Source organism: Sceloporus undulatus, chromosome 1, assembly GCF_019175285.1.
Source record: "Sceloporus undulatus isolate JIND9_A2432 ecotype Alabama chromosome 1, SceUnd_v1.1, whole genome shotgun sequence".
In the NCBI taxonomy this organism is placed as follows: Eukaryota; Metazoa; Chordata; class Lepidosauria; order Squamata; family Phrynosomatidae; genus Sceloporus; species Sceloporus undulatus.
The window spans coordinates 295,628,502-295,651,724 of NC_056522.1; the positions used below are offsets into that span (position 1 = coordinate 295,628,502).

Here is a 23,223-nt window from a genome sequence, read left to right on the forward strand (position 1 = left end):
TGAAAATGGAGGGTTGAGAATTGTTTTTCATCCATGCACATGATATTTTGTATCTTACAAATAAAAATCCTACTAAAATGTTATCCACACAAGTAAAAATAACCGTCCATAAGAAAAGGTGAAAAGGCCATCTCTCCCCTGATTCAAGCACTGGGGCCCAGATCCAGTGTGTCATTAAGAGCCCCAAAAGTCCACCAGCACAGTTGCATGTGTCTTGAACACTGTATAATGAAGAAGATAACATGCAATATTGACAAACATTGCATTGACAACCACTTGTTCAATGGAAAACTATCCTGGATCCTGTAAGCACTACAAAGCTTGTGTTGGTGCAATTGTATTGTTAGACTTGGTTTTCCCCAAAGTATATATGGATCTAGCAGACAGGTAACTGAGCAAAACCTATATCTTTGAGTGTGAACATGGCCTACACATTGTACCTCCTAAAAGTTCAATGCACAGAAATATTAGGGTTTTTGTTTTTTTTAAAAAAAAATCTAGATTAAGTTCCTGTCTTTATCTAATTAATTGTTCAGAATTAGCTGTTCACATAATGAACAGTTTATTCCACTAAGAAACCTTCCAATTAAAACATATCGGCACCAGTACAGGACTAGTTTGTTAAGACTAGAGATTAAATTATTTTTGCTCAGAAATTAGTGTGTGTGTGTGCGCGCATGCATATATTACTCCACAGCAAAGCTACCTAAAAGCAGCCATAAAGAGGCCAAATGTTAACATGTCTTCTATTAGAATCACTAAAAAGAAAAGAGATTGAGACAAGAAAGTGGTTTTGGTGCACCTTAAATAGAGTTGATCTTCTTGTAACATTGATGCAGGTGAGAAAATACCCCAGCACTAGCTGTCGTGAACAGACAAGAGCTTCTAACAACTGTCACACAACTTTTCGCTTTACCATTCTCCAGAGCTGAAGTGCTAAACAAAAAGAGATCTAAAGTGAGAAATGCAGAACCTGTCACATAAAAGCCACACTACGGAAGAAGCCATTTTTACTGTCAAATGACAGCATCATAGAGCTTTTAAAAAGATTTGTGCTGATGCACATTCTACTCCTTTTAATCAAGAATGTATTCAAATTTTGGAAACCAGTGGCCAACTAATAAAAAAGGCCAGGTAGTGTTTTCCAAAAGTGCAAAGACACAACTTTGTGTTCTTTCTATGCAAAATACTTTACAAAATTTAATACACAATTGCTAATTGATTATCATAAGTTCATTTTTAAACTGTGTGTAAAGGTTTGCTCAGTAGGTAAGCAAGAATTTAGCAGGGTGCAATTGAATCCTATGGCTATAATCCTTCACCTTTAAAATCAACAGGAATTGAGATGATCACATCAATATCAAGTGTAACAGGTACATTGTCCTCAACATGGTGGAGAAGGTAACAACTTTGGTAAGTTTGAGCAAGGTTGCTCAGTGATTATATTGATTTGGAAGATTGCATATAATTTTATAATGTTATGATTATTGTAAACAAAAAAATGCTAAGGGCCTATTTTTTTACATTATTGCAATTGCAATACTGGTTGAATTGTTTCCTTCCCAGTGCTGCTAAGTTAAGACTGCAGAAATCATGTGAAAGAAGTATCATGCTCTTTATTTTAATGAATTACCACAGACAGACATACTCTCTCTCTCTCTCTCTCTCTCTCTCTCTCTCTCTCATACACACACGCAGTAGCAGACACTGTCACTCTTCTGTTATACAACCGGCTATATAGACACCCACATCCTGCACCTTCTATCTAGTAACAGAAGCACATGGTAGAGTCCATGTCACAGAGATAACTCAATTTGCACTGGGTTTCTGTCCAACATTTAAATATAGGAATTGTCCAAAGTAATGAAACTTGGTGGGCGAGGGTTGGAACCTAAACCCACTTCAGCACATTAAAGAATTCTGTTAAAATGTGGACTAAAGACCAATACAGTACTAAATATTCACAATAGGGAAATGTGCAGCAGATGTTTGACTTCAATGGAAACTGTTGCAGGTAAAAAGAAGGTTTAAAACGCTATTATAGAAAGATGTGATACAGGAAGGGCTTTAAGTAATGGTTTTATAACCACCTCCTTCAGGGAAGATGGAAAAATCTCTAGTTTATTTTAATAAGCCCGGAAGGGCAAGGGATCTGAAACCCATGTGGTGGCTCTCATCTATTCAAGAATCCTGTCCACATCCTTAGGTTTTACAAATAGAAAAGTATCCATTGTGTCTGGACAAGCAGGGGAAATATTTGTATTTACTGAATCTGTATTAATTATAACATCTAAGACAGAGCAGATTTAAACAATTTTATTTGCAATGGGTTGGGCAAGTTGTTCACAGTAGGCTATCAAGTACAGTGCACACTTCCCTTATGCGGAAGAAAAATACCACACAAAGGAAATACTGCATGTGGTGGAGCCCCATTGAAAGCAATGGGGTTTGTGCCTGTGGCGCACACACCATTCCCTCTTCTGGTGTAAGCTGAAAGCCACGTATGACATGGGCGCACTGTAGTCTAGGTTTTCCTTTCTTCCACCTGTGTGTGAAAGACCCCTGACAACTTGAAACAACTCCACTGGCCAGCTCCTTTCAAACACAATAGAGCAGTGGTTCTCAACCTTCATAATGTCATGACCCTTTAATACAGTTCCTCATGTTGTGGTGACCCCCAACCATAACATTATTTTCATTGCTACCATTAGAAATACAGTGGTACCCCGGGTTACGAATTTAATTCGTTCCGCCGCCGCGTTCGTAACCCGAAATCCTTCGTAAGCCGAAAAAGCCATAGGCGCTAATAGCGAAAGCCGCGATTTCGTGCGAAAAAGCACCGAAAAGCACCAAAAAAATTTTCGTAACCCGAAATAACCTTCGTAACCCGGAACAGTTTTTTTCTATGGATTTTTTTTGTAACCCGGAAATTTCGTAAGGCGGCGCATTCGTATCCCGGGGTACCACTGTATGTGTTTTCTGATGGTCTTAGGCAACCCGTGTGACCCACAGGTTGAGAACCGCTGCAATAGAGGAAGAGAAAAATTTTGCCTTTGTTGCCTGTATTGCCAGACCTTCAGATATGCTTAAGCATGTTTTTGACTAAACCCACTCCATGTTTTTTGCTACTCTAGTTACCTTCTCATTTGTTTCATCAGCATCAGTTCTCTGGAAAATCAGGGGGGTAGATTCACACCACTCTGTGAGAGGAGACACATGTCCACCAAGTTGGTCACTTCTCCATTCCAGAGGTCAGGCAGGACTTCAGCAGGATCAAAGAATCACAGAACCTGAAGGTGTCTCATGGGCCATTGATTCCAACCCACTGCTAAATGCAGGTGTGTCCCCTGTCCAGCTTCTTTTTGAAGACACCCAGAGAAGGAGATCTTACCTCCTCTACAGGAAATTATTTCCAATGACAAACCACTCTTACTGTCATGTCAAGACACTCGTTCTAATGTTCAACTGAAGCCTACTCTCCTACTCTGGTCCTAACTTTTGGAGCAGGAGAGAACAGCCTATGTTTTTCTATAGGCACTGATCCAAACAAAGTTTATTTTTATCTCACATCAAAGTCCGGGGTTGCTTTCCCTAATTCTGAAAAATCCTGGCCACTGGAAACACTTGGAAAAGGGGGAGAGGGAGAACAGAGGGGGTGGAAGAAGTAGAGCCAAACAAATATCATACCAAGAAGATGGAGCATGTTCTGTAGACAATGGTCTTAATTCCGTTAAGGAATTAAGGAATTCAAAGTGCAATATCTTATTTCTCTCCTTCTCTTCTGGGTTGCCTGTGTCTGAAGACATTTAAAAGTTCTCTTGCTTATTCACTGAGGCGTGAAGGGAGGAAGGGGAACAGATGGAGGAGTCATCCAATGAGAGTGCAAGGTGAGTGATAAGACTGACAGAAAAACAAGAAAGGGCATTGGTTGATAAATTTATGCTGTGGGGGAAAAGCTGATGGGAATAAATGACCTTTTGTACTGATTTGAATTTGGCTGGGGAAATGTGTGGTTATCAATACAATCTAAGTCAGGTTTTACAAGCCAGTGTGGTGTAAATGAGGTGAAATCTGAGCAAAATCATGCACATTGGATCTGGTATGGATCTGGTATGGATTCATCCAGAGCAGCAGTTCTCAACCTGTGGATTGCAACCCCTTTGAATGCCACTGAATTCTACTTTGAATTCCTTAATGACCCTTTCACAGCAGTCACCTAAGACCATCGGAAAACAGTAGCAAAATTACAGTTATGAAGTAGCAATAAAAATAATTTTATGGTTGGGGGTCACCACAACATGAGAAACTGTATTAAAGGGTCACGGGATTAGGAAGGTTGAGAACCACTGACCCAGAGTAATCTTACAAAGCAGAGAAAGGAAAATACACATAGACTGATTTTTTAATTAAAAAAAACAACCACTAGTATGCTGACTGGATAATCGCTGTGCAAACCAGTTTCATAATCCAAGAGCATTACTCAGGACTGGACACATTCAAAATGATGACACCAGTAATATATTCAGGTTTTAAAATAAGTCTGTACAGCCTAAGCGTGTTATGTCTTGGATTGGCCCCAGACTGATCACAATGGTGAACTCACACACCAGTCTGAATATGGTGCAACACATCATTGTACACATGGACTAGCCCAGTTAGACTGTCCACCACCGCTGCTTACTCATGAGCAGGTGGTCTGTGTAAAGCCTGCCCAGCATGCCACCATTTCTGCAAGGACGGACATGGGCACCCCACACATGTGCACAACAAGGAGTCAGGGAGCTGTTCCTGTCCTCAGCAGAAGTGGAGGCATGCTGGGCAGGCTTTACACATTGTTCCTCCCTGAGAAGAAGTGGCACCAGCACTCCAAAAATATGCCACACTCTTTCCCTGTGCTGCTCAGCATGGGGGAGGGGGATGGCATGGCTCTTGGTGTGTGAACAACTGGATCAGGCCAAATCTGAGATCATTCTGGGTCTCCGGGAAACACTGAGATTTTCCTTATTTCATGGCAAAGTTAGGTTAAAGGCAAAAAACTCATGGCTTCTCCCCGGAAGTAGCCATATATTGTCAGGGCTGTCAGCACAGGTTGAGTGTAGCATTTTTTCACTGGTCTAGACAAAATCTAAGTATTGGCAGTTCTCTGACATTTGCATAGGAGACACTTCTCAGAACCAAATACTCTCTCAAAATGTACAGGCATGTTTAAATATGTTTACATCTACAGATCCACAAAGGTCAAGTTCTTCTGTGCCCAAAACTTCACTTCAGCAATCTGATGAACAGCAGCTGTGACACTAGGTCAGTCTGCTGCCCTGACAATGCCTGTTCTCAGTGGTCCATCATGAGCAGAAGCCATGACCTTCTGCAACTTGAGTGAAGGCTAACTGTAAATATCTGCATCTTAGGCTGTGCATCTGAATAAAACAAGTAAGATATACTTCTGTATCAGCAACAAAGGCTGACTTTCTTTTTCATAACTGAAATGAAATACCATCCATTTGCGTATACAACCATTATATATACACACATTGCAGCCCAGTTTGGAAGTTCTAAACACTGTCAGCATATTTATTTATTTAAATCCAAACTTAACAGTACACAACAGCAACAGACTTGTCATCTGCAACAACTGGAGAACCTGAAATCAAACTCAGAAAAATACAGAAGTGCCCCCTTAACCAACTACAATTCCCCAACACCCCTCCCTCCACTAGTGCAGCCATTGGTCATCCTGGATGAGGGGACATTTTTAGTAATTGCAGTGCCCTAAAGATTACATCTTCATATGACATTTCCTGGCTCCTTGGTATATGCTGGATGTACCAAGTTCCACCTGCTCTTTTATATTCTAAAGTTACAATATATTCCAGATCACTGGATATATGCATGAAAACCAAGATCAACAACTTTCTCAATTTCTTCTTGGGAGCAGAGCCAGGCCATCAGCTCCTCTTGACCATTCAGTGCAATCCATTTGTCTTCTCACTGTTACCATTCTAACTTAGGAAAGGGATTGTACGAGAAGTCCCCCCCCCCCCCGCCCCCGAAACCTGTATTCTTGTAGCACATCCAGTCTCACTGCATCTATGGGTGGTTAGCAGGACCAGATCATGGTGCTTGTGGTCCTAGTGCAGTTTCAAAGGTAAGGCATACTTTGTGCCTGTGTGTGAGCTATTGAAGGAACGAGACATAGATATTAAACAAAGAAATGAACAAATAATAAATGGAATAAAATGTAAACTATGAAGTAAAACATAGTAATCCAAAAATCTTAATACTCACACTTTCTCATATGCATGCATACTATAAATGGTGAGGAGGACTTCACTGAACAGATTTTTCATAATTTTTCTTTCTTTTTTTAATTTTAGGGGGAAAGGGTGAATTTTGAAAAAGGAACAGTTAAAAGAAAAATTTCATACACAATAGTTCTGATCCAGGAGCAGGAGTGCCAGCTGGACTATTTCAGAGCAAAACAGCAGTTGCAACCTATACATTCTGGGCCCCTTTAAATTGAGCCAGACTATCCTCCAACTCACTGCAAGAAATGAGTTTGTATTCCAAGCTTCTTTGCTTGAATTTGCAGCTCAGGCAGATATACAGTTGGCCTTTCTTATACACGGATTTTTTATACACAGATTCAAGCATCCACAGTTTGAAAATGTTTTTAAAAAGTATAAATGCCAAATATCAAACCTTGATTTTCCATTTTTTTTATAAGGGACACCATTTTGCTATTTCATTATATTGAATGGGACTTGAGTATCCACAGATTTTGTTATCCACGGGGGATCTTGGAACCAAACCCCAGCATATAACAAGGGTCCACTGTACCCTCTTTTAACTCTCTAACATGTATGTGCACTCCATTGTTCTCTCCAGTCCAGTCTCCTTCCCCTCTGAACTGGCTTGGACCACCAGCAAGAAGTCAAGAGAAGTGAGGATGAGTACTACTCAGTTCAGACCCAGAGGTAGAGAAAGACGAAAAGGAAGGAGGAATAGAAAGGATGGAAAGTGCAGATATGGGGAAGATTCTTTCTCAACAACAGACCCTCGTAATAGAGTCAATCAAAAAGGACTCTGTTGCCCCCTGCCCCCACTTAAATTAAATAAACAAATAGAGAAGTCTCATACAAAAATGAATAATACAGTACAGATTTCTCATTCTTTTTGTCAGCCCAGCTGCTTTCTCGATGCACATGTAACTACAATGGGCAGATGAAGGGGTGATATCATGGCCCTGTTTAAGTATTTGAAGGAGTGTCACATTGAAGATGGAGCAAGTTCATTTTCTGCTGCTCCAGAGACTAGAAGAAGGAACAATAGATGCAAACTACAGGTAAAGAAACTTCCTGACAGTAAGAACTGTTTGACAGTGGAACACACTCGCTTGGAATATGGTGGAGTCTCCTTCCTTGGAGGTCTTTAAGCAGAGGCTGGATAGCCATCTGTCAGGGATGCAAGACAGAGGGTTGGACAGGATGGCCCTTGAGGTATCTTTCAACTCTATGATTCTATGTATTCATGTTGGGAAATTGGTGCGAGAATGGAAGTGTAGGCAAGTAAAAGATTTCCTCCCCTTCCTCTCATCCGCATACCTAGTTTTCTTTAATAAACATGACCTACCTGCTGCACTATTGGGTGGGTAATGTCTGACAAAGGGAGACTCCAGGTTGTGCTGCAGCTAAGAGTATTGCCCTCTTAAGCTTTCAAGTTACGTTGGCTCCATGACAGAAAAGGAAATGACCAGTTCCTCATCAGTCAAACATTGCTACCCTGGCTGGCCAGCACAATTCAGTCTCTTCCACTTCAAGAGCCCACCAAAATCCTGGTGCCTAATTGAGTTGAACAGTCCATGAACCAGCCCTGCTAGTATGGACAGATTGATTGAAAGTATGCACCAGGTGTGTGTGTGTTGCATGCATGTGCGTGTGCAGATGGGGGGAATTTTCTCTGACAAGTGTTAAGTGAGAATGATTATGAACCCAAGTTGGATTCTGGGTTTATAGCTGGTGCATCTGATATACATTTTCAGAAGAAAAAAAAATTTTTTTTTAAACAATAATTCATGTCTTCTAGCTTTACCAGGCTGATTACTAAATCCAGTGTATGCCCTTGAAGACTATGGCCCGTTCCGCACAGGCCTTTGCGCCACCCCTGTCACGTGCTAGGGGTTGTCCGAGGACCTAGCGTCCATACTGGCCTCATCCCTAGCACGTGACAGGGGCGTAAAATGGCAGCGCCCTACACACACGGGCATGGCCATTTTTACGTGCCGGACGCTTAGCGTCCGCATGTCCCCCTTGCCTTGCGATGTCACGAGTACGCCATTTGCGCACTCGTTTGTCGCAAGTGCGGTGCGAAAAGAAGCCGCTTTTTGCGGCTTCTTTTTCCACTGCTGGGAAGCCTCCCCGTTTGGAGGCTGCAGTTTCCTGGCGGCGGAAATGGAGGCGGCGGCAGACCGCCCATTCTGGGCGGTCTGTAACGCACCTATGTTACAGTTAATGCAAAATACTGCAGTCTGTCTCCTGAGAAGAGCTTGAGGTAAGGATCATATTTGCCTTGCTCTTACTCAGCACCACTGGAGTTAGGGCCTGAACAGACAGGCCAAAATAAAGCTGCTTCTGATCACTTTGGAGGTATGCTGTTTAAATTAAGCATGCATCCTAAGAGGCCAGAAGCCGCTCCAAAGTTACGCTCCAGTCCTAAGGACTGGAGAGCAGTTTTGGTGCAGTTTCTGGACTCTTAAGATGCATGTGTCATTAACAGCATACCTCCAAAGTGACCTGAAGCAGCTTTATTTTGGCATGTCTGTTTGGGCCCTTAGCTCGTTTCTGGGCTCAGTTGAAGGTACTGATTTTGAAATGTACGTTGAGGGCCTAGTATACCACTAAGTACATATATTCTCTGCCAGTATGTATGTGTTACTACATTAATATTTTTTGTTGTAAGGGTCATGAACATATGAGGTTAAGGGACAAACTAGATAAGATGTTAAAATGAGTCTCCGTATTTAATGTGCATGGTTTGTTTTTGTTTAATGCAAACAACAGCCATCGAGGCAAGTGAGCTAGTAGGGATAATAACTGGAATTTCAAACAAAAGGGAAATGGAGTTCAATTCTATCTTTCTGCTGTGGTTCTGGTAATCATTAGTCTTTCCTTTTAGAAGCATCTATATGCATTTCTATAAATCTGAATATTAAATACAAGCATGCAATAAATCCCACTTTGAGTTTCACTGTTACCTTATAAGTGTGAACAGTAAGGATTTGAATTTTTTTTCCATTAGAGGAGAAAGGTCTACACACTATAAAACAATTTCTAAGAAATACTATTTTTGACTTGGCAACCTACACATAACATCACGTGGCTATACCCACAACCAAGCAACATTCATGTACTGTGATTTCTATACTGTATATTACATACACATCACACTGAAAACTCTCACTCCCACCCTTCTCACATCTTAACACAGTTGCAATAAAGAAGTACTGTAATATGTCAATCTAGCATCACCACTTTGACATACACGTTGAGTCTCACTTAACCAAAATGCTTGGGGCTGGAGGTGTTTTGTATCTTGGAATATATATATATATATATATATATATATATATATATATATATATAGAATATTTGCAAGCAGACTATTTCTGCCTTGCAAATGAATGACCAGGACAGATGCAGTTGGAGAAAGTAACTTGGATTTTGGGCTACCCATCAGAGTAGAGGTCGCTGCTGCTGCTAAAGCCACTCTTCCTTGGTCCTATCGTTTGCCAGCTCCTGGTGCCCCCCCCCCTCATGCCATCCTAGTAATTGAAAAGGTCACTCTATTTTTCAAGCATTTTTTAAAAAAGCATTTTTTTGAAATTCCCCAATGTTTCTCTCCAACTGCATCTCTCTGCAGCCTGCAAATACTGCACCAATTTATTTTATATAAGGGACCTGATTACTATACAAGAGATCTCCAGGGAGCCCTCCAGCCACCCACCTTCAAGGCTCCTGGTTGTTTTTTCATGTCTGTCTCTAGCCTCACATCCCTCTCTAGCCTTGCAAATGTACAAACTACACTATTTGTGTTGTAACTCCAAATGTTTTGGATTTTGGAGCAGTTTGGAGAAGGGAGCCTCAACCTGATAAATTGTAAGTTGAATTGAAAGGCCAGAAGAAAGGATTATACTTTACATATCTCCTTATATAATGTATACAAATGTTGCCTAGGAGGGGCGCCGCCACAATAAACACAATACCAAAGTTGGAGGAATGGCCACAACTTTATTAACTCAACATTAAAACAGTGTAGGGTTGGCCCAAAGCATGAGGTCGTGATCTGTAAAATCGAACAACACCCTGGTTGATCGATGAACGCAATTTCGGGATGACCTATGGGCTAGGGAATGCAATCTCGCAGCTATGTGAAGTTCTGATTGCCTCTTATCCCTTGAGCCCCTAGTCACCGGGTAACGTAATAACATAATGGCCCCTGCAATGGCCATAACGTATGCCCTCAATATACCCGGGTCCAAAGGACTCCCTTTCCAGTGCTCCATAGCCCTGGAAACCACTCTCAGCAGATCATGGCCTATGCTGCCGCCCCTCAGTTGTGACAAAAACACACCAACCCTAACTGGAGGGAGAGAGGATGTGGAGCCGAGCAAAAATGGCCCCGAATGCCGGGCAACAAGGCCTTATATAGGCCACTGCAAAGAGGGAGGGGCCGGGAGCACACTCCTCCCCTCCAGGGCAGCCGACCAATCAGCTCTCTGGAGGACCGGAAACGAGGACCATAGAGAGGTCCTCCGAGCCTCCAAGAGTGGCCAAAACAAGAAGTTCCTCCCTGGTCCCTCAGCCAGCCAATCAGATGATTTTTTTGGCCCCAGCAAAGTATGCTGGGCTTACTGACACCCTCAGCAAAGCATGCTGGGGCGTACCAGGCCCGGCAGGGCCTCCTCCGTCAGCACAACCTCCCAGCAGCAACGCAGCTTGTCGGGGGAGTCCGCTGGCTGTTCTATGTACTAGTAACAAACTTCAAGTCTGGCTTAACAGCAAAAGAGCTGGATCAGCCCACAGAACTCTGTAGGCCTGTGTTTTGTTTGCATAGTCACCAACAAGTCGAAGGAAGCCATTTGTTGGTCAGTGCATGAAAGACATGAGCAAAATAGCACCATTCTAATGTTGCTTTTCAGCAACTGATATACAGAGGTGTACCACACCTGGTATTAGGGAGAATATCTAGCCATCAGGTATAGTGGCCACTAATAGCTACATTTCTAAGTATTTGTCCAATCTTCTTTTAAAGCTGTCCATATTTGTGAAGTGGGCCTCCATTTTCTTGGTTCCTGTTGCCCATGAACAAGACTAGTGGCGATAGTACTGCCAGTCTCTTTTACAATCCAGGGAGGTCTTGCTTCATAAAAAAGAAAGGAAAAAGGGAGGGCAGCCAAGTTGGCAGTGATAAAAATTTCGTAAGATGTTGATTTAGGGTGAATATTCACATGCAAGCTCTGAGCCTTTTGTAAATACAAAGGTAACAAAAAGGTGCTTGCTTCTTCCAGCATCACCTTTCCCTGTTTTTACAATTCCCATTTGTTGATCATGGCAAGTTATTATCAGTGATGCCACCCCCAAAAAGCAACAGTTTATGAAAGACATTAATATCAGGCTAAAGGCTTTTTTTTGCTCCAGCTATTACATAGAATCAAAGAACTGTTACGCTGAAAATGAATCCTAAAGGTTCAATCCCCTTTTTACATATTAAGCCAATCAAGAAAGCATTCCTGTCTTAAAACATTTCCTAGTCAGCCCAGCATTTTGGTTGTGAGCATTACCCAACATCCTAATAAAACACCCCTTAATTAATAAGTGAATACTCACAAAGAGTAGGATCTAAATACCCTGAAAGTACCAGATTCCATCTGATCTAGGAAGCTAAGCAGGGTCAGGCCTGATTAGTACTTGGATGGGAGACTGGTGCTGTAGAGTATATTGCAGAGGAAGAAACCAGCAAAACCAACTCTGAATATTCCTTGTCTAAGAAACCCCTGTGAAATTCATGGTGTCACCTTATGTTGACAAGCAACTGGAAGGCACATTGCCACATACTCTGAAAGAGAATGTCTACAGTATATTTTATGTAACAAAATAATAATTTCTGAATATAAACTAAAGGTGATTGTAGGTTTTGCCAAATCAAGTAAGAATTTTTCCAACTGGTTTATGGTTTCTTTTCTATTGTTCTTCAATACTTCTGTGTACAAAAACTAAGCTAAACTGTAAAAAATAGATAAAGGTATGCAAAATGACTGGTACAAAAAGTGTCGTATGTCTAACCATGTCTTCACTATGATGTCAGAAAATTGTATGTGGCTAAAAGATTAGCAAATACAGATGAAATATTCAGAAGTGAAATGGGACACAAAGAAGGAATGGTCCAGAAGAGATTCTAATGAAGGGACTAACCTAAATTTAATTTAACAATCCAAAGATTAAAGAAGACATTTAAGCAGGAGATTGAGTTATCAAGGTGGGAGATGGCGTCAAAAGGACTAAAATATCACAGCACATAAGAAATCTACTTAGTGTGGGAAACTAGCATGACTGTAGAATATGAATGTAGCTAAAACAATTGTCTGATGGTCAGAACTAAATATCTAATGTTCTTTTCTTTCAGTCAGAGTAATAAAACTAGTACTCTACTAAAATTCTAGTTTGCTTATAATTATCATTATTAAGATAACGTAGCCAGAGGGGAAATGGAAATGTTATCTCGGGGCAATAATGTGAGTTTCAACACTTCACTAAACAACAGAGGTGAAACAAAATCCTATTAATAAATAGGATAACTATAGAAACTAACTATGATTTCAGTTCAATGAAGGCATTATTTACATGTCCTCTCACAAAATTCATGAAGACAGATAGAAACACTTACACTGAAACACTTGTAAAACAACTGCAAAAAAAGAAGCAGCGCAAATTAAATTCTTCCACTAAAGAAGAAAGTCTTTACCCTAAGAGTCAACTACCCAGAATGCCAGATTTTTATAAGTACACAATTCCTAAGTGGAGACATTCAAGAATCTGAACTTTTCTTTAGAAAAGTAGCCACATCAATAAGCTTATCACCAGAACTTACAGGAAACAGGATGGCACAGAACCGGGGGGGGGGGGACAGGTGTTACCGCATGGGAGAATGCTGCCGATGCCTCCGGGAGTCCTCAAGCTGTTCTCCCATCATTCCATGGCAGCTGATTTTGAAGAATGGTTCAAAATTGCCCTTCAAAATTGACTGCCAGGATTGGCTGGGGGACTCCTGGCGGCATCAGCGGCATTCTCCCATGCAGTAACACCTGCTCTCCCCTTTTTCTCTTCCGTTCTGTTCCGTTCCCGTTCCTGCAAGTGCTGTGCGATAGCAACAAGAAGCTTTAAAATACAATTGCATATATTCCAAAACTTCACCAATAATAATACTGGAAATTAGCCCCACTATCCCTCTTTGTGTCAGTCAACATAAACAGTGGGTAAGATTGGGGGGGGGGGGGGGGGGATCTGATAAACTGTTCATTGATGTCTATATTTAATGAGAGATACCTCACCTTAATGAAAACAGTAAATTACCATTTTCGTACAAGACAAAACAAAAGCTGAACCAGACAACAGACTTATCTACTCCAATAATGTAACCTGTTCGTAAAGTTGCCAATCAGGTGCCTAGGAGAAATCTTCAAGCAGGACATGAGTGTTATCTACTCTTCAGTATCAGAGGTGATATATAGTTCTTTTGACTAATGACCATTGATGCCTCAACAAACAATCCTTACGTTGAAAGTGTAAGTGCTGTCAATACATGATTAAAATTTAGCGCAGGGTTTCTATTAAAAGGTTAATGACAAATCTAGAGATTTTATGGCCTTGGTACTCCCAAACATAAAACAGCATAAAATGTGAATGAACTCTTAGGTGCAGTCATAGAAGGGATCCATTTCATGGAGTAGATTTAGAAACAAGACAAATGAAAGATTAATTTTACATTCATCCCTTAAAGTATACAATAACTAGACAGTATATATCATATGATTCTATGTTAATAAACTATTCTTTTTTGTCATAGTTTAAAAGAATATATCATCTCAGTTTTTAGCCCCAACATATTAAATTGTAACTGTTAGTTTTTACAAGAGTAGACCCACTGAATCAATGGCTGAATTAAATTATTCAGTTGATCTACTCTAGTTGGGGCTAGCAAATGGATTTAAACCAGGTGTTCTAGAGGAAAATCTTATTTTCGTATTTCCAAGCGATCATCGTTTTACACATGAGGCTGTCACAAAAGCCTGCTAATCCAAATGTAGCTGTCTTGATGCCTTTTCACACCCAAAGTGTCACTCACAACAAAGTTATCAGGTTGACCAAAGAAGGCAAAAAAATAAATAGCAAAAGCATTTCCTTTGGATCCTAGAATTTAACTTATTCTAACTCTATTTGTAATAATCAACAAATTATACCTTTATTAAACTACAATTTAGCATTACCAGAATAGGACTTAGGCTTGCATGCTTTCACCCATCTTCCCCCCCCCCCTCAATTTGTACTCAATGTACAAAGGAAAGGCTGAAAAATTTCACTTTCAGTTTTTAATAAACCAGTTTCCCTGCATTTCCAGGTCATAACCAAAGTGTTCCTGCCAGAAAGATACACTTTTTGGAGCTATAGAATTATGAGGAGAAAAAATATGGTATAAGTAACATATGTCCCCCCCCCTTTATTGCTGTTACAGGATTGGTTTAGTGCATACCTTTCAACTGTCTCAATTTGGCAGGGGCAGTCCTAATTAATCCTCTATCATCACACTTTTTCAGCTGCTTTAAAAATATCCCCATTTCTCTCTCCTCTTCTCACTTGCCCCCATTGTCCTTAACTTTTTTTTAGCTGCTAAAAATTGAGTTCAAAATGCAAAGTTTGCATTCAATTAGCTCAGCAGCAGGAAGGTGTGTTTTCTTCAACATATTGTTCCAACATATCCCTGGAAGCTCAGGCAAAAGGAAATTGCTGCAGCCTCTCCTACCTTGTGCGGGTTTCCACTCTTGATAAATAAATTTTGTCATTGTAATCTGATGTTGTTTGGCTACACAACCTCAGCTTTCATTTGTGAAATATAGAGTATGCCAGAATAATGGGCAAGAGTATGTCTGGAAAAGTCACTTGTTACAATCTCACCTTATCTGCAAACTGATCAGGTGGCCTTAGCTTAGTTCTTCTCTCTAAAGGCCCATTCACACTACACAATTTTAGAATGATGATTCCATCTCATTTGCCATGGCTACAGCCTGTGGAATCTTGTGGCTGGCACTTTAATGAGAAGCCTATAGAATTCTCAGCCAGGGAACTTCAGTGCCTCACCAAATTACAAAGCCCAAGATTCTACAGGATACAGCCATGGCAACATAGATCAAGGGAAGTAATAATATTTTGCTTTGGTCAAGTTCTACCTGGAATACTGCATTCAGTTCTGGGCACCAAAAAGGATGTAGACAAGCTGGAGCGTGTCCGGAGGAGGGTGACCAAAATGGTGAAATGTCTAGAAACCATGCCCTAGGCTTATGTGGAGCAACTTAGGGGCTTTGCGTAAGTTTAGTCTGGAGAAGAGAAGGCTAAGAGGTGATATGATAGCCCTATTTAAATATTTGAAGGGAAGTCATACAGTGGTACCTCGGGATACGAAATACCCAGGTTACGAAATTTCCGGGATACGAAAAAATCCCATTGGAAATAATTGTTCCGGGTTACGAATGTTTTTCGGGTTACGAAAAATTTTTTTGGTGCTTTTCGGCGCTTTTTCGCACGAAACGCGGCTTTTCCCCATTAGCGCCTATGGCAATTCGGCTTACGAAGGCTTTTCGGGTTACGAAAGCGGCCACGGAACGAATTAATTTCGTAACCCGAGGGAGCAGTGTACTTTAGAGGGAGCAAATTTATTTTCTGCAGTTCCAGGGAACACGATCTGGACCAATGGGCTCAAACTACAAGAAAAGAGATTCCACCTCATCATTAGGAGGAACTTCCTAACAGTAAAATCAGTTTGACAGTGCAACATGCTCCCTCTGCGAGTGGTAGAGTCTCCTTCTTTGGAGGTTGTTAAACAGAGGCTGGATGGCCATCTGTCAGAGGTGCTTTGATTGTGAGTTCCAGCATGGCAGTGGGTTGTACTTGATGGCCCTTGAGGTAGCAATACCATGTACATTTCTATACAGCTTACCAATGTACTAAGTGGTTTACAAAGTGTAAGCTAATTCCCCCCAAAAGCTGGGTACTCATTTTAGCGACCTATGAAAGGATGCTAGGCTGAGTCGATCCAGAGTCACTTGCTGGTATTGAACTCACAACCTTGTGGTTTCTGAGTGTCTGCAGTACAGGCATTTAATCAGTGCATCACCTCTATGATTCTATTATTCAGTTACAATGGACCCATAATTCTATAACTATGTAGTGTAAGAAGGCCCTTAGTCTCAACTCTGACTTGCAATGTGTAATTGCCAATATTAATGTCTTACTTTATTGATTTAAAAAAAACAAACAAGGATTACTGAGTTAATATCTGTGAAGTGCTTTGAATATTGCACATTATAATATTATTGTTATACAGTCAGCCTTCTACATTTTTGGCTTTGACTTATGTGGCTTTCATTATTTGTGGTTTGATTAATATGTTCTCTCTAGGAATCCCTAGGTCCTCCAGAGAAATTTTGCTGGAAACTGACCATAGAGTTGCACTGGAGGATCTAGAGATTACTAGAGAAAATACTTCTCCAGCCATTTGTAGGTCCTCCAGCATGATTCTGTGATCAGCTTTTGGCAAATGCTGACCACAGAGTTACGCTGGAGGACTTAGAGGTTCCTAGAGAAGTGGTCTCATGTAAAAAAAAGGGTTTTTTATTTGCATTTTTGTCACTTTTATGGGGGTCTTGTGCCCCTAACCCCAGCAAATGTGAAAGGCCTACTGTAATTCCAGCTTAGTTTAAAGATGCCTTGTGTCACAGTTTAGGGAGAAATGCAAGCTGCAGACAAGTAAATAACAACAAAAATCATTAAAAACTATGGTATTTAAAAATGGGGCAGCATGGGGCAAAGACTTATTATTTTACAGTGAATGTGTTTCCCCTTTGACCCATTTTCTATAATGTAGCCTTTCAAGAAACTAGAATGATACACTGAAGAGAAGATTTGAGTAATGAAATGAAAGCTGTCCATGAAGTTTCAAGCTTTCCACTTTTTTCTGTATAGGGTGCTCTATAAAGTTTTGTATGTATTTGCATGTGCCTTCAAATCACTTTTCAATTCATGGTAGCCCCATGAATTTCATAGGGTTTTCTTAGGCAAGGAATGCTTAGGGGTGGTTTTGCCAGTTCCTTCCTCTGAAATCTACCATATATGCTCATCTATAAGTCAAAAAATTTAAGCCCAAAAATGGGCTTCAAAATCCTAGGTAGATGTATGTACAAGTCAATACGGTAATACTTGTCCATGAGCCTTGGGAAAGCTGTGGAGAAGGGAGGGAAGAGAGAGAGGAGGGAAATTAGAGGTCTATGTCTCCCTTTTTGCAAGCCATCAGCCTTGGGGAAGGGAGGGAAATTGGAGGCTTGTGTCCACATATTGCATGCTCAGACTGTGACCTTTGGAAGAGGTCCAGAGAGGGAGAGGGAGCGAGTGCAGTGGTGTTTTTCCCTCTCTGTTTAGGTCCTTCGTTACATGCCCCTGGGTTTGACCCTTGACTTATCCATGAGTCATATCAAAATCCATGAGTTTGCTCCGAAAGCCTGCCCTCGACTTATACATGAGGTCGACTTACACATCAGTATATATGGTAGTCAACAGTAGTTGGTATTTGTTGATGGCCCCCCACACATGTACTAAACAGAACTCTCCCTGCTTAGATTCCATGATTAGATGGGATCTGGTGCCTAGTTTAGGGCATTTAGGCCACCATAAACATGCAATTGATAGAATTCAACACAAAAGAGTTTTCTGTCCTCTTTCTGTAGGGCTGCTGCTAAGAACTGACAGACAAAAAGCATACCAAAGATATAAGCTTTGCAGCAAGGAAGGATTATCTGTATTTGTGGTGTGGGGGGGGGGGGGGGGGGGGGGGAAAAGGAGGACCAACTCTCGGTTCAGCCAAAAATATATATTTAAGTAGTCACAGAGAGTATGCAATAGAACTACTTTGTTTAAACTTTTTCCTTGTAAATCTGAGTATACCCATTAAAAATGCAACCCAGTAAATCACAAAATAACCACAAATTGTAGAATATCCACCCTCTGAAATATGATATAACAGCTGAAGAAGTGTGTATCCCTCAGTTTAAGAGGTTTGGGAATATCACGATAACAGAAGATACTGTTGGCTTCCATATAAGAACCTTTTTGACATTACTGATAGTTCTTCCATAACTAGCCAGAAGGAGATTAAAATGGTTCCACACAAGTACTAATAAAGCATTATATTATCCAACAGTTTTTCTTCCAAATAAGCATGGGAAAGGAGGATATTGGCATTAAAGAAATGAGTAGATACTACGATTAATGATGATAGAGTGGAAGTTGTGTAGGCCCTCAGATGTTATCTGACTGCAAGTCATAGAATCTGCATGACTCCCAATTCTAATTTGTCAGAATGTGAAAAAAGGATCAGCACCAGCAAATGGGAGATACTTTTTTTTCTAAATGCACAGGAGGAACCAGATCTCACCTGATCAAGGAAGGTAAGCAGGGCCAGGTCTGGTTAGTACTTGGACTGATGATTGCCAAAGAATACCAGGTGCTATATTCAGGCTAAGTTATAGGGTATGTTCAGAGAACAGTTATAACAGATCATCTTTGAGTACTCCTTGCTAGAGAAAACCCTATGAAATTTATGGGGACATCAATTGTTGATAGGTAACTTGAATGCACATACATGATATTAAGGGCACAAGAACTATTCAGAGTTTCAATAATACTTGCCTGTCCATAATGAACACGTTTTTGTTTTAAATGCCAGAAATCAGTGCCGCATAAAGGAGGACAACACAGAAAACACACAGATGCATCAAATGCTAACAATCATGTCATCTGGCTATTCCATACACCATGAGTGAACAAAGGATGATAACTTCATTTAAACAGCTGGTGCAGGAGCAATCACAATATAAAATTACTTAAGCACCATTTTATATGCATGCGCTGCACACCTTGAGAAGACCCATGTATATACACCTGGGAATCTGGCCTGTCTTGAATTTGTGCCACAATTTTAAACAAAAAGAAAACATTTTTCTACTATGCTCTTCTCCAAAGGAAGGGATGGAGGGAATGGTATTTTCTTCAGTGGAAATTTCACTCACACAGACTTTTGCATCTGAGGAAATAGACTTAAGTCTACAGAAGCTCATGCTGCCAACTTATTTCTTTAGTTAGTCTCAAAGGTGCTACAAGATCTATCTCTACATACAGAATTTTGCTTCACCCTGAGAAACAACAAATCATTTGGATGCTTTTAAAATCCAAAACTTTGGAACACCCATATGTCCCGTCATCCTCTGCAAGAGACAGTGAAACCCATGGGATGATTTGGGAGTGAGGGAGTGGGAAGGTGCTTTCTATGAATGAATAAACTACATGGCAGACATACCATTTGGAACATTTTGATGCAATAGTATGAGTGTATTCCTGCACTGCAAATTATAAAATTGGGGCAACTAAAACTTAATCCTCTTCTAAAAAAAGACTGAAAAATCCAAGATAAACATTCAACAATCTAGAATGAAATAGCATTACATTAAATCATTAAATAATTTACTTTTCTTTAATAAAAGTGGAACCCTAGCCATATGCCTGAAGCAAATGGTTGAGCTGCAAGCATGTAATACTGTAAATGTTTGAGTCACTCAAGATTTTCTATCACTTGGCAACAAGAGATAAGCCAAACTACATCCAATAATATCATAATCAGGTTTCACAGCAATGAAAAGTACATGCAACCTTACTAATTCCTCTCATTACAAAATAGCTGTTTCTGGGAGGTAACATGTACGACTTTTTTGGGGGAAGGGGCACCTCCTTAACTGAAACACTGCAATTCTGCCACCCTGAAAAAAAACCTTAATGTCTAGTAAAGGGGGAAGAGAACATTTACAGTTTCTCTAGAGAAAAAAAATACTATCATGGTTACAATGGTGTTTCTCATGTTCCTTAATACTGTAACATCAGTACAGGTATACTGAACTAAAATTGCAGATGGGTAGTCATACCATTGTGGATATGATGTGATATTGTGTTATGCATTTTGCTTACAGAACAAATTGCCAGCAATCTGTATTCCACTGACTAAGGTGATCTGATTCAGCAAGCTATTCAGTACATTCTTATCTTTAAAGATGGCTGAAGTGTGCAGAGCTACCTGTCAGAAGAGATGGAAACTGGTGTCTTTACAAAAATTGATGCATAGATTAAATAAAAAAAGAATGCTAAAATAAATTAGATTTTAGTTGAATTAACAGGCAATTGAATCTCATGCAAGACAAAATAAAAGACAAAAATCTCAAATCTTTAATGATGATTCATAATATTTTATGACTGAATCAAGAACCAAGACACAAATAACACAGCTTTTCCATACCACAATTTCTGACTTCTGACATAAATAAGTGCAAAATTATACAGCTATTATATATTATTTATTATTCTGATCTTTTAACACCGCACTGACCCAAGATCATTCACTAACCCATTGATATAAGTGCTATGATATTCCACAGTCATTATCCACACCAGAAACCATTGACTGGACTGTTGTTGCAGGCTGCAAGAAGACAGGTAAGATGCTAAATGACTGAGATTTGCATGAGGATGCATGCAAATCCAGGGTGGGTGGCACTGGTACTGTGATTGTTCCCTAGGTTCCTCCTCGTGCCTCTCCTATTCTTTGAGGCCAATACCAATCACCCACTTGAGAGTTGTGGAGGCCTGGGGCAAAGACACAGGAAGATCTTCCTATACTTGGTGCACCCTGAATCCATCCTTGAGAGTCCATTCCATGCATTTCTGTGATCTTTGGAATAGCGGTATAGAAATAAATTATATTATTATTATTATCATTATTATTATTATTATTATTACTATAGGCTAGTTGTCTGGATGGAAATTTAAGAAACCGGCAAAAAAACGCCTCACAGAATGTAGGCCTGATGTAGTCCAGATATATTGTGTTCTTATCACTTCATTTCCACCTGCTCTTGCAACGTTATACCCTCAACTACTTGAACTATGTGGTATGCTTAATTTTCCAATTGTAAATAGTATTGATTCCACCAAATACCATGGACATTTACAGTCCATCTGAAGGAGTATATTATTCTGCTCAATTAACACCATCTCTTTTTTCCAGAAGATTTTGGATACCTAATTCTATTCAAGTTTATTTAGAAGTAAATTCAAGTTTGTTTGTTTGTTTGTTTGTTTGTTTGTTTAAAAAAGCTTACTTCCAAATAAGTATGCAAACGACTGCAGTTTTAGCATTCAACTCAGCATTTTTTGCTTGCTTTTCTTGGACACCATAAAAGCTCTGTCTCTAAGATACAGTTTTATAGTACAAAATGCATTTGGGAATACATGACTCGAAGGTCTGAGTTATCATTCTAGATTTTTACAAAACAGGGATGGAATTTTTTTGCCTTCCAGATGTTGTTCGGAGTACAAGTCCCTTCAGTCAAATCTAAGAGATAATGGGAACTGCAATCCTGCAACATCAGAAAGGCCACACATTTCATCTCCCTAGATGTAAAGTTTCTATTTAATAGGAAAACAGCATTTTTATTTGTTACAGCAAGTAGTTAGTATGCAGGCTTGTTCAAGAATAAATGAATTTTAAACAGGGGAACATGATTTAAACCAAAAGCTTAGACTGATTTTTATTCTGGAGATCTAGATCAATCCAATCTGATTAGGACTAATATTTTACTTGTGTGTGGCAAAAGACCTCTACTACATCTTTTCAAAATCCTTATGCTTCCCTCCTAATTCCTAATTTACCTTGCTAGTATTCCAGCACTAAATATTTATTCATATGTATCTTCTAGCAAAACGGAAGAAACACCACTGCAGTACTGGCACACACTTGCAGTTTATAGCATTGGCCAACATCCAAAAAACCAACATGCAACCACTTTGACTGGCAAGAGGAGCTTAAGGCCTGTGTTTCTTGAAACTGTGGGGACAGTCATAGCATGTGCTATTCTAAGGGATGAAAAAGCTTGAATATCTAACTGGCCATACTAAACCTTTATATTTATAAAAGATACCAAGCAAATCATCTAAGACAATTATGTGGAAAGGCATGAAAACCACAAAACACACTAAAATACATTTTTTTGTTTTTGCATTATAATGCAAAATTACTACTAAAATACCTGTTAAAAATGAAATGGCCAGGAGAACACTTGATCCTACAAGAGTGGCAAACACTGATATAAATGCAGATCTTTTGATTTTTTGAAAAGCCAAAAAACAAGCTGAAAAGTTTCCTCTTTGACAGATGTCTAGATATCCTCATCCACTTGTCACAAACATTATGCAAATCAGAACAAAGCTTGAGAATAAAGCACTCTACATTTTTTGGTTTATGTTCTAAAATAACTTTTGCACACCAGCTTGAAGTTGAGCAAAGGCAAACCTGAGAATATTATGAGTACATAATTACATGTAGTATAGTGTATTATTACTCATTATTTCTTAACAGACAAATAAAATTAACACCGAAATATTAATCACATTGGATATGAACTGTATTTTTGTTCAGATTGATGGTATAGATTCAATGTATTAATAAGAAGATTAGTGTACTGATGTGTAATCGTTTGGAAAGACCATCCAAATCATAGCTGATTTCATACCTTTTTTAAGCTAAAAGATGAAATGAAGGCTAACAAGGAAATGAATCAAGGTGAAATGAAGGCTAAGAAGCAAAGTGCACTTAAAATCAGGCATGGGGAAAATCTGTCGGGTCTTTTATGAAATGTATTTACACATTTTGTCACTAATATTTTACTGTCTGATATGAGAGCATAACTCTTTTCACCATTAACTGACTAGAAATGCCCAATAGTTTAGGGTAAGGGTGGCGAAACTGTGAGCTACAAATGTTATTGTACTACAACTCCCATCAGGTTCGTTCACCTTGACC

At 39.8% G+C, this 23,223-nt stretch overlaps 1 protein-coding gene across 5 annotated transcripts in view; it reads right to left on the minus strand.

The window, feature by feature from the left end:
- SHANK2 (SH3 and multiple ankyrin repeat domains 2) overlaps positions 1–23,223 on the minus strand; it is a 489,211-nt gene that overhangs the window by 145,828 nt on the left and 320,160 nt on the right. The window lies entirely within an intron of this gene.